The sequence below is a fragment of the Haliaeetus albicilla genome, chromosome 1, assembly GCF_947461875.1.
Source record: "Haliaeetus albicilla chromosome 1, bHalAlb1.1, whole genome shotgun sequence".
NCBI lineage: Eukaryota > Metazoa > Chordata > Aves > Accipitriformes > Accipitridae > Haliaeetus > Haliaeetus albicilla.
The window spans coordinates 81,458,847-81,474,643 of record NC_091483.1 but is presented as its reverse complement, the minus strand read 5'-3'; the positions used below and the strand labels follow the sequence as shown (position 1 = coordinate 81,474,643).

Here is a 15,797-nt window from a genome sequence, read left to right as displayed (position 1 = left end):
TTGTGTCTTGGGATAATAAAGAAATCCTTCAAATAAGAAGCTGAAATTTGTCAACATCTACCTAATACATAGATATGGAGCATTACCAGGGTGGTCTCCACCTCACGCAGAGTGTCCTGGGACAATTCCAGAGAAATAAAGAAATGAGCTGCAAAAAGTTTTTGAGGGTTGTGAGAAGTGCCATTCACTGATAGACTCTCTCATCAAAAAGAATCTGTGAAAGAAAACTTGATTATCAGTATTGCTTAGCTTAATGGGGAGAAAACCCCAAATACAAAAAAGTCCTTTAACTCAGGAAGGAAAATATTAGTGAGAAACGACAGCTGGAAAAATAAACCCAGAGGTATTCAAATTGCCAGCAGGACATGCATTTTTAACAGTGAAACAGGCTCCCAAAGGAGACAACAGATATTCCATCTTTGGTGATCCACAGATCAAGACAAGATGTGTTTCTGGAAGCCGTGCAGGACAAGTGGGTGAAACCTCATGAGCTTTGTTTTGCAAGATGTCAGACTGATTGATCTGTTGGTCCCTTCTGGCCATTAACTGGGTGTTTATTAATCATACAGAAATGACTAAATTCCCAGAGCCCTGTCCCAGCAATGCACGGAGCTCAATTAAAAATCTGTGCTGGATTATCTGGGATCATTCTAGTTTTGTGATTAGTCTGAGTCTGTGGGCCAAAAGCAATATATATTCACAGCTCACTCTTCTCTAAACACTAGAGCAGCATTTCAATGTGAAGTTTCATGTTGACTTTCTTATTAACCTCATGGCTTTTCTCTATTACTTTTTTTTTTTCCTTTTCCATTTCTTGTCAGGGTTATTAAAGGTTATTAAGAGTTGTTTGTAACTGGATTACAGATGAAGTTTGTCTCTGATAGTCAGATTTTCTTTTTTATTTCTATTTTGGCAATTAGTAACTTCTAAAAAAAGTGTCTCTACATTTGGGGAAAAAAAAAAAAAAAAAAAGTTTGAGGAGGAGTCCCAAGAAAATCTTGTGTAGAGGAATGTTTACATGAAAATTTAGGAATATTTTTTTACCTTCTCCATTATAATCAGATATATTAGCAGCAGGCAGCAGATGAATACATCCTTTCTGGTTGGACACATACCATTTTCTCCATCAGTAACTACAATTTTCTGTCAGATAGTATCCCACAATGGAAAAGATTTCCTGTGCAACTGTTGCCAGAAAGTGAAGTTTGCTAAAGAAATGCAAACTGCCAGCGTACACAATCTTTTCTATCAGCAGTTTCCCTCCTCTAGCAGGTAAAATCAACTTCCTCAGCAGCTGCACATCTATGCTATAGCTCCGGGAAACGTCTCCAGATACCTCTGCATGCTTTCTCCAACCCAGATTAATTATTTTTTAAAAAAGATATTGGAAATGAATTCACTAACCCTCCACTGTAAAATTTAGTTGCTACGTACGCAGAATTGTAAAATAGAGGTGCTGCTGAGTTAGGCCACCTAGAACACCATTCACTTCTCCAGCACAGCTTTCGATCCTCTTATTGCTGCATGTCACCCTCTTTCTACCCAAACCAAGATCATCCCTGTATTTGCAGGACAGTGCTGAGCTGCAGACCCTTTCTTCTGGCCCAGAAGCATCTCCTTGTGATGCCCACTTGCTGGACTATTCCAGGACTGGAGGGTGAGTGCAAGGTCCTGGGCGTTGCAGCCCTGCCAACGCAACAAACTATTAGAAATATGGGACCGTAGAAGCCCAACTTACTAAAAGTGGTTGCAGAGAAGGGTGTTGGGTTTGTCGTGTATGGCAGTTGCGGTCACAGTAAAATGAGTGGCTGTAGGAAGAGAGTTAAAATGGGGCAGTCAGCTAACTGAAATCTTCTTTTCCTTGGGACAGCTACTTTTCCACCGAATGAGCTATGCTTCTATTTTATTTTATTTTTTAATGTTTTTGGTTGAAATGAAATTTAGTGTATGCAGCTGGGAAACTATGAAGATCTTCTGCTTTCTCTGCCTTTTTTTACTAATTTCAGAATGTCCCTCAAAGCAGATGTCTTCAAAGATTTTATTCCTTTAACATATAATAAAGGTGGTTACATGGAAAAGCAGAGGATGTTATTTCTTAACAAGACTTTCTTCTAGACCCTTCCTGATGATGACTCTGAGAATGAAAGTAATTCAGGCTGACAGGTCCTCACTGCTTGTACAGCATACAGAGAAATAGCATAAGACTCCTTAAATGTAAAGTGATGAAAGCCCTGACTACTTCAGAAACACATACAGCGGAGGAACATGATGGTACTTTGAGCAGAATATATTTCTTGAAATAATCTGACTCCAGCAAGTGGATAAAAGTTTCTGTCATTTCTGTTGCAGAATTTCATTGTATCATGCATAAGACTCTTGAAAGTTTTATTCCTGGAAAGTTCGTCTGTGACTGAAAGAGAAAGGGATTAAAAAAATATCCCCAAACCTCTGAGCCAAGGATGTAGTATAGAATTTAAATAGTGTTTCAGAGAGGATCACATTTAGATGCATTTCACAGAGATGTATTTATTTTTTGAATAACCACATTACTCAAAGCAGTTTAGTAACAGGCAGGAGGGAACTGCCTCAAGGATAAACAGAAGACATTGAAAATGGTTGTTGTAACCCTGCGATGCATTTGGTAGACTGTAAAAATAATAAAGGTAAGCCAAATGAAACATAAAGCAGAACAGTTATGAAATAAAATCTGGACATCTCAGGCTACACCACGGTCTCTACTTTGGAAAAAAGAGAGTAAGTATGTGGCTGATTGAAATGATGGTTTCACTTGAGTGAAAGTGCCAGGTTGATTGCCAGATTTTCTTTCTGTACTTGTTTTCTTTGTTAAAAGCATCTCTAAGGCACTCCTCACTGTGGTAGGAAGAGTGGTCCATATTCATGTCTTCTTTCATTCCCCGTGTCAAGAACACAGCGATACTTCATGGTTGGCCCATACGCGTGAGCTGCGGGCAGTGATCCTACTCCTGACAGCTGGGACTTCTTGTCTGATGTGCACAGTGGCTGGTGGGTGACCAAGACCAGCAAGAGTCATAGGAGCCCCAGAGAGGTGGGACGTAACTGAGCAGTTCCCATGCAGGCAGCTTCGAGGATGATGCTGATGATGATTCTCTTAATGTTCACTGTTGCTTACATTATTTTCCACGTACGAAAGCTTTTTCTGCTACCTGAGTGTCACCATAGTTTTCACCGCTAATGTCATTCCAAATTCTGCAATGCGTGGCTTATAGCATATATCAGGATCATGGATATATTTGCTTACAAAGGTGTGCCCAAGTCACTATTTCATCATTACATGCTCAGCTCCATTGCCATAACGTGTTGGTAATGTGCTATTCTGTACCTATGGTAAGAACTTCGATGACATCCTTATCCCTGCTCAACCTTGACAAAGCATGTGGGCAGCACACAGAGATTGTGTGTAATGGTCACAACAAAACATAACGTATGTCTCATTGAAGCTAATCAACTTTTATTCTGTTCCAGTGAAGACAGAAGAAGATAGTTATCTAAAGATAAAATCTTTGGCAATTGTCTATACAATAGTTTTTTAATCCTCAAAGCATTATTTCTTAGTTGTTTCTTTACAGTCCCAGGAAGCTGGTTACTAAGAAAACAGTTATTTAAGAGAGTATTCCTTCATCTTGTGTAAATCACTATCAACCCTAAGCACTTATAAGTGTGGGATAAAATTCCACATATAATCTAACACATACAAATTATAGTTAGGTTTATGTAGATAGCAGTATTTGCAACCATTAAATATTTTTTTCTTTGATCTTTTTTTGCTGTTTACCACCCTTCCCAGAGATTTGATTACACCTCTCAGTCAGAATCTGGGTCTCTAAAGTTGATTGACACATGGAAGGATCTCCCATGAGGCTCTGCAATATCTGGGAAAATAATAAAGTACCTGACACTGACGCTCTTTTCTGGAGTGTTTCTTGACCTGAATAATGTCTTATCCTCTAGGTGATAGACATCCTTGTGAGAAAAGCTACATCTCCCCAGGAAAAAAGTGTATTAATATTGTATCCATGAAAAGTGTTGAAGCAAAAGGTATTTTAACACAATAGCTGAACATAGACAGCAATTAGTTTCCTTCCCTTCTTCAGGGGCTTTTTATATAAATCCCATGAGGTTTTCGCATTTACCTATTTTGTTACAGACCATTTTGCCACATTTAATATGGCCTTCAAGGCATTTTTAGAAAGCTATTACTCAATGTCAGGCTTGCAAAGATATTACAGACACTGAGTATTCAGCACCCACAATGAAGATTGCAGCAAAAAGGGCTGAACTGTTAGAAGATGCAAAGAGGAAGCATTAGCAATGGGAAAGCTGCCAAGCTTCTCCGAGGAGCAGAGGTAATTCTTTCATCATTGTCGTTGCTGGTTCCCAAGTCAGGTTGTGTTTGTAATAAACAGGGGAGTTGATTTATAAGAAAGCCAGATGGTATTTTACTGTGCAGTCTCTGAGCTTAAACTTGTAAAATACTACTACCAAACAGGACTATGGCAATTATCATTTTGGGGTTATTATACCTTCACTTTCTTGCAAAACAACTCTCTTTCAGTACCTTTTTTCTTTTCTCTCTCTCTGGTTCATGCCTTTCTCTTTGAATCTAGTAGATGCAATGGAAACATTATTTTTTTCCCCTCAAATTAATTCACTCCCAGTCTTCTTCATTCAATGCCGAGTTGCCTTGGCATGCTAGGAACGTCGGCACAACGCATGAATAGTTCAAATCAACTGGAGAGCTTCCTGAGGTTCATTTCCCACTAAGAGAACTATTCATTCTTCCTCTTTGTGAAGAGTTGAAGTGAGGAGAGGCTGCTGTCCTCCTCTTGAGGCTTCTTTCCTGCCACTAGTCCAGGATGTAAAGAAAATTGTAAAACACCGGCAGTGTGTTGTAGCACTGGGTTATGAATCAAGAAAGAGAGTGTATGTTAGTAAGATGGAGTGTTAGGAGGAAAAATGGGTAAACTCCATATCTGGGACTCCTGGTACTTTCTCATTCCTGGGCTCCATCAGTAATAAAATTACTAACAGCCAAAAACATTTTGGCTTGGACAGTTTTACAGAGAACTTCAGTGAGTAACATTAACATACATAAAATATCAGATTTCCTTCTTGGTAGCTAGGTAATTATTTTGGCAAAAACAGTGAAGATGTCATTGTCAAATACGAGGGCCAAATCTGAAGTGATATTTATGCTCCTAAGTCCCATGTATTCTAGCAGCACTCAAATGCTTTCCAGGCTGTATTTCTTCATACAGCTGAGCTCCTATTTCCACTTCTGTCAAATAGGAAAGCACAATCCATTCTTATCGTGTAGAGTTTCTGTTTAGGAATTGAAAAATAGATGTTTTCAAATTGTCTGTGAAAGGAAGAAAAAAACAGAGAAGGTTGTTTAACAAAAATTAAATGAGAACTCCAAATCCATGCAGTTACAAGTGTCTTGTCCAGGAGTCCTGGAAAGGGAACTCCCAATTATACCCCCACAAAAGCTGTCAGAAACTCAGGCTGTTCTGAGCTAGGAAACTGGCAGTTTTTCACCATAGGTGCGATGCAAACGTCTCACCTTTGATTAAGATTTTTTTATCTCAAAGAATTTCTGACCAGCAATATTTGTGAAAATATTTATAAATTAAATATTATATATATATCATATCTTATATAAAGTGTTGGGATTGTTAGGTAAAAGTTGCTAGGGAGCGGCCAAATATCTGAGTAGTTTTCATAGGTATTTCCTTCTGATCACATCAGTGTACTGAAAAGCTTGAAAAAAACTTAAGCTGAAAGAAGCATCTGCTTTTCTAGAATGGACCTTGTCACTTTGCTTTTCTTTTCAGAAAACATAAAATTCATCATCCAAGTAAAGTTTCTGGGGATACGGACTTTAGCCAATGAAAAAAAAAAAAAGAATAAATCTGCAGAACTGGCAGAAGTGGTTGCACACTAAGACTGGGAGACATTTAGCTACATGATAAATTTTATTTTTGTTCTCTTGTGATTCAGGAGTATTGCTTTCATTAAGTCCAAATATTGCACTGAGAACCGAATGGTAGTTAATGGGGCTTCTCCTCAGATTTTAATACCAGCCAGGCCAAGCTCATAGTAGAAGGAAGAAGCTCATACTCCCTCCCTCCCTAAGTCTCATCACAGTATTTTTAATATGCTACATTTCAACAAACATGTCCATGTCCCACATTCACCTAAATCCTGCGGTCACTGTAAATCCTCTATTGTTTGTTGTAAAATAATAGAGTTCCTTACTTTTGCTAGACACTCTGGAGTGAGGTGTGTGACCATTTCCAAGTAAGTCTGCAGGACATTTATTTGCATAAAAAAGGGATTTGGCTTCACTGCGATATTGGCCTTGCTACTGTTAGTTTCTGCTCTTTCTCTGCAGCACAGCTGCCACCATGCTGAGACAAGGGAGATGTGATCCAATCCCATTTGTGATTCTAAATGCAAACTTCCAAACAAGCTCTAAAGCAGTCCAATTAGGTGAGGTGGGAAACCAGAGCAAGTATCTTGATTAGCATTTACATGCATTAACATTTACAGTAGACCAGACAAAGTAATAAGCTGTTCCCAAAATAAGCAAATGGTGTGCATGGCACATGTAAAACAGTGTGGTTGATTAAAATCTTGCAGCTTCATTGCTAGTGTCTACATGTTAAAAGTCAGCTCCCAAACTCTCCTACTCCTTTGTCATTCATACCCTGATATTCCATATGCTCCCTGCTTGCTACAAGGACAACTGTGATAATGCTTTAGCTACATCCTCGCTCATTTCAATGGAGCTGGACCACTTTACAAAAAGTTGGAATATGATGTGTTTCTATTATTATTGTGCACATTATGGGCCATAGGACTGATCTAAGCAAGTACAATGCCTGGTATGGAAAATTTCATTAAAAGGTCTGTGAGGGGTAAGTAAGATTTTACTTTTTGCTTTCCTGTGCTACCAGCTGAATCGCATCCAGGTTTCTGCTTTTGCGATATTCCACTCATAGGCACAGTTTAGGAATCTGTTGCACGCACCTGCAGATGGCATCTTGAGCTAACAGTCACATTTCATGTTTTAATGTGTTTATCATAAGTCCTAAGAGATGAAAGGGCTCCCCTGCTTCCCACCCCTCGGGCCAGTTATCTGCCAGTGCTTGGCCCTTCCTCCATTTTTGATCTCTGGTGCTTTGACCCTTCTGGCCTAAAAGCTTAAATTGAGCATTCAATACATACACCATTAGTGGGACACAAAATCACAGAATGACAACAGTGTTGAGGTTGGTAGGGACCCCTAGAGATTGTCTTGCCCAACCCTCTTGCTCAAAGCAGCATCACTTAGGGCAGATTGCCCAGAGCCGTGTCCGGTTGGGATTTGAAAATCTCCGTGGATGGAGACTCCACAACCTCTTGGGACAAGCCTGTTCCAGTGTTCGATCTTCCTCACAGTAGGAAAGTGTTTTCATGTATTTAAATGGAATTTCTTGTATTTCAGTTTGTGCCCATTGCTTCTTGTCTGTTCAATGGGCACCACAGAGGAAAGTTTGACTCCCCCCATCAGTACTTATATATGTTGATAAGATCTTCTCCCAAGCCTTCCGTTCTTGAGGCTGAACAACCCTAGCTGTCTCAGCATGTCCTCATGTGACAGATGCTCCAAGCCCTAAATCATCTTCAGGGCCCTTCACTGGATTTGCTCCAGTAGGTTCTCACTGCGCTTGTGCTCGGGAGCCCGGAACCGGACACAGAGGTGAGGTCTCCCCAGTGCTGAGTAGTGAGGATCCTCTGCATGGTACCCTGAACTGGACCATTTTAAGAGTGGGATGGGGCAATCAGACCTTCCCATGTGCCTAAAACTACCCCATGGCCAGGCCATTAGCTAACGGGATGGAAAGTTCTTACTCTGCGGTGGACCTCGTAGAGGTCCTTAGATCTGCCAAGTTGTGCTGGACTGGGCTTGCTTTTAAGGAAATTATTCTTAATCTAGGCATCTGCATTCAGCTAGTTTTCACAAAGACATTTCCATCCAATATATTGGTTTCTACTAAATAAGAGTCAAGGATTCTGTAGTTGTTCCCTCTGCTCGGGACATAGTAAGCATTGCTCTCTATGTTCATTCTAAATGGGACAAGATTACTTAGATATCAGCTAAGGAAAAAGCCCTTCAATGAGATTTACTCACCAAGCTTTGATACTCACACCATTGCCATTCTCAGAGTAAAATCACTTGGGAAGAAAGGGAAACCTCTATCCTGAGGCAAACATTTCAGCTCAGATTGCTACCAGCCTAAAATGTCTTCTTGCAGCTTGGACCCACAGGAAAGTCAACCCGGCCCAAATTCATGCAGGCTCAGGCTGTACTGCTTGTGAAACTTCCTAATATCTCTATCGCAACACTTTCTCCCATAGTCATTTGATGACTTTTAATTTTTGCCAAAATGCTGCAATAGCAGAGTCTGTTCATATTTTCTCTTTTGGCTCGAACATAACACCAGTTGTGTTCATGAGTAGGGGGAGGATACGCTGTCAATATTGCATTGCTCCCGCTAGGGATGAGCCAAATAAATTAAAACAAATCAGTTTCCAGAATCTTTGCCCATTTCTATGACTGTGAAAATTTAATATTTCTAAGCAACTTCTTGTGTGTCTACACAAAGAAATTGACATTTGCTGATGATGGCCAAGAGCTGGATTCTGGCACAAACAGTTCCTTCTGTCTTGCGGTCTTATATGTTTATTATTTTTAAAATCCAAACCTGGGTATGTCTCAGAGGAACCCAATCAAAACCATGTCCATGACAAATGCTTGGGTATATGAAATGTGGAGATACAATTTGCAAGTTCAATCCTTCCCTTTCTCAATATTTTTTTTTTCTCTCTCCAGTGAGAATAGACCCATAAATTCAAAATTACTTAGGAAATTCCATCCTTGCAAACTCTCTAGCACATTCTAAAAAATTTAATCTATCAGAAAAGCTTTTCCCATTGATTTGCCTCACAGGTGTGACTTTTGGGGGACTAAGATTAAGATATGATCCAGATAGTAAAGATTACTTTTATTTTTCTTGATCTAAAGGACTTAGTGATGAGAAACAACAGAAATCTTCTATTGAGGTATTAAACTTAAAGTACTAGTCCTTTATTTTTTTTAAACAAGTAGCTTAGAAAAGAGATTCTGTCTCTGTGTTGTCTTTTTGTGTTTACAGAAGGGATACCAACATATTTAGTCACTTCAGGCTACCATCAGTGTTTCATAAAAGTCCCTCCTTCAGGTACCTTTCCTGTGGTATGGACATGGATTCAATGACAAACCCAAACATTAGGATCAGGAAAGAATCCAAAAACTGAATAATGCTTCCCAAGAGGCAAGTGCTACTTTATCAAGTACCTGGATGTGGTCAAGCAAGGACAGTGAGAAAGTAAACAATTTCTAATGAAGGGTACCGCTGTGGTCAGAGAAAACAGCTGGATGATCGCTCACCATTCGTTTTTCCTGGGAGTTACTTGAAATGCTGACTTTCACATCTGCAAAGTGCTGGCCCAAAATTGCAGTCCTATCCAACCATAAGACTTTTTCTAGAATCCCCAAACCTATCTTCTGATCCAAAATGCACTTTGCAGCTCACAAAATGCCCTTGCACCATGTTTCTTCTCTTAGAGACACTAGAGAAATGGCCAATATTTCATCTCTGATGAGATTTTCTAAACTCAGAGTCATGTCTGCTAGGAAGGGTATGAAACCCTTGGTCACTGTGAGTCACCTTGGTTCATTTGGATTCTGGAAAAGATATTTTTTTGCAAATGGGGCTGAAAACATCCTTGCCATTCTCCAGTTGATGAATCATAGACAAGTTCTGAGTATCTGCAATTTCCATGTTGATCTCATTATCAGATGTCCATTTATATTTAACAGTGTGAAAGATTAGAATTTCAGTGAAATGGGCACTGAAAAGCGCTAGAAAGGAGCTTAGGAGACTCAGGGGTTAGGCTGAAATAGCTAGGGCACTATTTTCTATTCAGTTGTAGCTTCCTTTTTCTTTTATTTCTGGGAAAGAGTCTTGTAAAATAGCTTATATTTACTCTGGAAGGTAATTGAACACATCGGTCATATAGCTTGACCAGGATTGTTTTGTGGGAAAACAATTTATTTTATTTACTGATAAAGTGACCAGCTAATCACTTTTTTTATGAAGTTTCATCACATGTTCTGCTGGCCAGGTTGCAATCTCACTTCTAAATCTTGTGCTTTTCCTCTGCCTGTGAGTCATTTGTAATAGTTATAAAATCACAAGTTCCTGCTACCAGCTGTGAAAATGTGTTTTGAACAACTTAAAAAAAAAAAAAAAAATTCCAGCTGTTTCTTTCAAATTTTCTCTCTGTATCCTTACCATCCCAAACCGAATAAAACAACGGAAGTTCAGAGTCTCTGTGTACTCCAAAGAACATGCATACTTCCTATATTGAGTTATACCATGGTGTTTAGGCAAGAAGAGAACTTAAGCATTAATCTTACTAGTTTAACTTATTGTCTGTTCAGCTGGGACTTTTCAACATGTTCTGTCCATTGGCTTGTTTAGCAAACCAATTTCTTAAAGAAGCTGTAGAAACAGCTATGAATACTAGAGGCTTTCATCACCAAACTTCTTTTGTGCTGCTATAGGAAAGTTTGCACTTCCCACCTTCCACTCCTTTCATCTCCCAACTTGCCTATTTCCAACTGCAGGTTGTTAATTCTGTGTGTCACATGTTGCCCTGTTATGGAGAAAGGAGGTGATTCATCCAGATTGCTGGACATCCAGGATCTTGGAAAAATGATTGTTCTGCACTTATATCTTAAAAAACCCACATCAGGTGCTTAGTTCTCTTGATGCCTTCATCCTCTGTTGTATATATTCAGATCAATATTCTGGGCATAGACATATTTTTGCTAGAAAAAATCTGCAGAGACCAGCAGGTATCACCCCTTCTTTTTTTCTAGTGTTGCTGTGTACGGCTCCTGTGTGTGTATAGTACACTTCTATGTCATAACAGCACCATCTTTGTCTCTCTCTTACTGGGAATACAAAATCTCAGAAGCAGGATGCTTTTTCCATGTCTCTGTGCAGTGGGTCTCCGACTGTGACCCCAAGACCTATTGCAATGTATTCAGCAGGATACCCAGGTTAGTAGGGGATGGGGTCTCAGGAAATAAGTGGCAGAAATGAAGCGTCTTACCATTATTTCTTTGTTCAAGGAAACTTGAAGACTTCTCTTTGCTGCAAGCACTGGTAACAAGAACTCCTGAGCTCTCCCAAGGGAAAAGCCTCTGAGGACAAGTATTTTCTGCAAGATCCACAAAGAAAAATTAAATTCAGCACAGCCCGTTAGGCCTCCAGTTATCTGATAGATTCAACAAATCTGAGTTAAGTGCCTGAGCTTCCTACACAGTACCAGGGGAGAAGGCGGCAGGCGTCAAACTGCTACAAAGGGGTTGTATTAAAAAGTCAGTAAAATTTCCCAGACTGTCATCTTGCCAGATTTTGTTGCAGAGGCAGCACTTCAAATCTAAAAGCTGGTGCAAAGCTAGGTTCATTTTTAACTCCTGTAGCTGAAAAAAAAAGGGTGCAAACTTGTGTTGATGCCTCCTACCTGCTGGGTCTGTGCCTGAGCCCGTGAACTCTACGTTATGGTGAAAAGGGGATCTCTTGGTCTTTCCTCTTCCAGCTAGAACTAATTAAACATTAGTTGGCAAAGGGACGTGTGCTGGAATCTCCTGCTACCTAGGAGAAACATCTGAAGCTGAGTTGCACAGCAAATCTCCATCTTGATTTGGCCTAGTAAGTACTTAATGTTATTAGGGTTATGAGAGACCTGGGAGCAATTCATGCTTCAAGCCAAACTGAGATCCCTGCCTTGATGATAAATTTTACTGCTTAATTCAATTGAAGGGAAAAACACACAACTCCCTCTGACTGCTGACCTGAGAGGCTGGACAGGACCCTGCAGTGTGAAGGTGTACCTGTGGTCCAGCCCCATGTTCACGCAAGGTTAATTGCCTCGGGTATGCGTCAGCGCTGGACCAAAATATGTTTCTTTGCACAGCCCTGCATGAGGTCACGTGAAATCATGAGCCCGAAGGTCTCCATCACAGCTCCAGTTGCTTGGAAATGGCTGAAGAGAGAGGACGGTCACTGTGACACAGCCTATTTTCGTCAAAGCCAGCCCTGCTTCTGGCATCTCTTGTGTGCCAAGCCACGCGATGGGCAATTTGTGTGAATGCTGGGATGCTCGCAAAATATGCAGCAGTGTGATCACCGTGCCCTGACCCTTTCCTCCTCCTTCATTGGCATTCAGGACTTTTTTTGTGATTGCTAAGGTGTTGGGTTTTTTTTTCTCTGAAGCAAAAAAAGTAAATGTGGAAGGAAATAAATATTCCGTATCATCTAGAATAGGAGGGGAGGATGGTGGGTTCAGCATCTGGCTTTGTTCTGACATAGACTTTCCACACACACACAAAATGTGAGTAAGAAGTAAAGCTTTCTTTTCCTCCCACCACCTTAGGGAAAAGGCACGGGCTTAGCAGGTACGTGCTTATCTACAGAAAATTCACATTTGGGTTTGAGCTTTCTCCCATAACAGTCACATATTATTGTAACCTGGCAGAAGCATTGTTACCTGTCCACCGGGCTTCGCTTAGTGTTACACCACAGTAAGATACGTGCAACACGCACCAGACAAGGGGTTTGCTATTTGTACGCTGCGGTAGTTCATTGCCCATTCTTCCCTCTCTTAAAAAACACCCATCACTTGCCCATCCACCCACAAGGGTCTGAGCAGAAGGATATTGAACAGCACCACGGCTTACAATTCCCACCTGTAAATTTGGAGCTGGGGCTTCTTTTCCTTGCAAGCCTCTATGTAAAGAAAGGGGATGACTACAAAACGGGGAAGCAGAGCTTCAATTATTCCTTAAAACTTCACAGACTTCAAATGGTCTTCTATAGCTTCTTTTATAATGTCAGCAAAAACCTGGACGAGTAATACATTATACATTAATGAATTGTGCTCAGCTTCTCTTAGTATATTTTGCAAGCCCAAGGGACATAATGACATGGGATCAAATGACATAGTTTTGTCACCTGATGAGCAAATCTTTGTTTCATGCATTTACTTTCTCATTTCATGTCTAGTGATCAAAGTGCAGAGAATTCCCAGAAAGATCCTTTTGCTGTGGCTAAAACAAAAAGTAGCAGGACAATTTCAAATATGAAAATTATATTAAGGCTTCTTCGGTTTCAGCTAAATGAACTGTTCCTCTTGACTCATAGTAATCTCGCAAGATATAATTAATTTTTTTTAATCTCCATTTCTCTTAAAATTTGATTCATTCATTTGCTTTCAAATGATGAAAATAGTTTTGTTTTTTGTGTTTTTCTAAATTGAAGTGGCTGTATCTTCATTTCTTTCCATTCTTGTCATGGTGATTACATTAGGCAATATTTGTCACTTAATTAAAATTTTTTACACAGTTGTAAAACTTTTTTTTTTTCTGTAATTGAGACTCCTCTGAAGCTAGATATTTCCCTTGTTTATCATTTCAGGAGCATTCGCTATGAACGCAAGAATGGTTATTCAAGCCCATATACATTCTAGAATTTCGTTTGATCTTTGGTTTTAAAAAGTAGCTTCTTCTAATTCTTTGATGTTTATCAAATTTCTAATCTATTTGTAAACCTCACTTCTGAGTTTCTTCTCTAATTTGAGCATTAGAAATGAACGTCACCAGCCCTTTACAGAAGAAACACAAAGAACAAATTACATCTTAACAGCAGGGTATAGAAGCAGCTTGCAGTATTAAATTGTATTGTGTATAACAGGCAGCGAACATTTGGGTGAGCAATTGAAAAGAAAATGTTATCTGCAAGATTTGTCAGAAAACATGATGTCAGATTTCCTGAGGAGCCTGGTAGAAATATCATACCAGCATGAAAGTGCCAGATTTTCTAAATGCCTTGGCCCATGGGAGGAAGCATTCAAAATTGCAAGTAAAGCATCTGCAATCTGGCTTCATATTGCTAAGAATAAAATGGCCATTATTTATGCCGTATGATGCCTGTGGAATGAAAGCTGTTGGTTGTGTAACTGCCCTGGGTTTCATGCTGTTTTAACAATGCATCCCAGTGTCAAATTGCTATCATTTATGGATTTATTGCAAGCCCTGGAGAAATCCACCACAGTTTAAGAAGTAGGCAAGTGAAAGAATTTCCAAAGCAATCAACTAATAGTTGGGTCCAAAAGAGTTACTAAAATAATTTCCCTCACATTTGGAAGAAATGTAGACTCCTAAAAGAAGAATACAGTGGTGCAGTGTTCCTTTTATGTTGCATATTACCAAGTTTTCTGACAAGAGTGATCCCCAAAACCATAAAAAAAAAAAAAAGATATATATGTTTAACCCCACCACCCCCAAAAATAAACTTCTGCCCTCTTCTAAGAAGTAGAAATAGAAAATAAAAATACAAAGAGATCTTAAGTGACAATCTGGTTTACCTCTTACACTTCAGGATCTGCTTAGCTGGAAATTATTCTTAATAGCTCGCCTTATCTCTGTGTATACTGAAAACAATATTTTGCCTTTGTAGTTTCCTCTTATGTGTCTGAAGATCCTCGCCCTAGTCTCATCTACTGCTCTTTTCTCTAGGCTTAGTCACTGCAGTTCCTTTAATTTTTCCTCTTTGGTGTGTATTTTCAAATCTTCTGATCTTTCTCTTTGCTTTCCTCTGGACACAGAGCAAAGAGGCACAGCTTCATTGAGGCATGACATTCAAATCAGAGTCAGAGTATTCCAGATTAGGCTTTATAAAGGAAGAGAAGGATAATTTCTTGTGTTGTACAGATGCCACTCGTGTTTATACAGCCCAGTATAAAGTTTGTCCTTCTCCAGAAATGTGACTTTTTTTTACTGTGAGTTTTCTTTAATGGTTGTCAATTTGAAGTTCAGCAAATCTCTTTTCAGTGGATTTGCTGTCTAACCAGTTTTCCTTATTCTGCATTTATAAAGAGGATTATCACTGTCTAAATGTAGAAACTTGCACTTATTTGTAATAAATAGTACCATGGTTCCCCTCTTTATCAAGAATACTCAGGATTCTACTTATCCCCTCCAGTATGATGACAGTCTCTTTGCTACAAAATTTTAGGTTGTCTACAAACCTAAAATCATACTTTTTTTATTAGTCAGGGCTGCTGAGTTTATGTAACAGCACCAAACCCAAGAGAGTTCCAGTGCCATGTGTCTCTGGCTGAACTGGCAGTCAACCTTTAATAATTAGAGGACAATTTTTCAGCTCTTTTTGTACCCTCCATAGAGCAGTTACACCCTGTGTACACCCAGCTAATGCTTTCACATCTTACCACCGAGGATGTTATATAGGATAACACAAAAAAGCTTCATTAAAGTCAAGATACATCATCAACTGCTTTTTCCCTAAGGACTATTATTGTATCTTGAAAGGAAAATAGATTGGTCTGAAACTTTTTTTTCTGGATAGATTCATGCTAGCTCCTAAACTCCTGATTTCCTAGGTGTCTGCCAATTGTTTATTCCGTGCTAGCTTTTTTTTTTTTATAAGCAGCTGGAGGTTAAGATGGATGATGATAATTCCTTAGTGCTGTGCTTAGCTCTCCTAAAAAGACAGTCAGTGTTTTGCATGGGAGAGTGTTTTGGGTTTTGTTATTTTTTTCTTTTCCAGCTATTGGGGCTTCACGTATCATTTCTACAGAAA

General features: G+C 39.4%; 1 long non-coding RNA gene across 1 annotated transcript; it reads right to left on the bottom strand.

Annotated features, from left to right (window-relative positions):
* Window positions 1–2,551: 2,551 nt before the first annotated feature.
* On the bottom strand, window positions 2,552–13,036 carry LOC138686333 (uncharacterized). Its single transcript, XR_011325670.1, has 3 exons — window positions 12,887–13,036; window positions 11,248–11,355; window positions 2,552–5,398 (listed from the first exon to the last, which is right to left on the bottom strand). It is a non-coding gene; the product is annotated as an uncharacterized lncRNA (long non-coding RNA).
* Window positions 13,037–15,797: the final 2,761 nt, after the last annotated feature.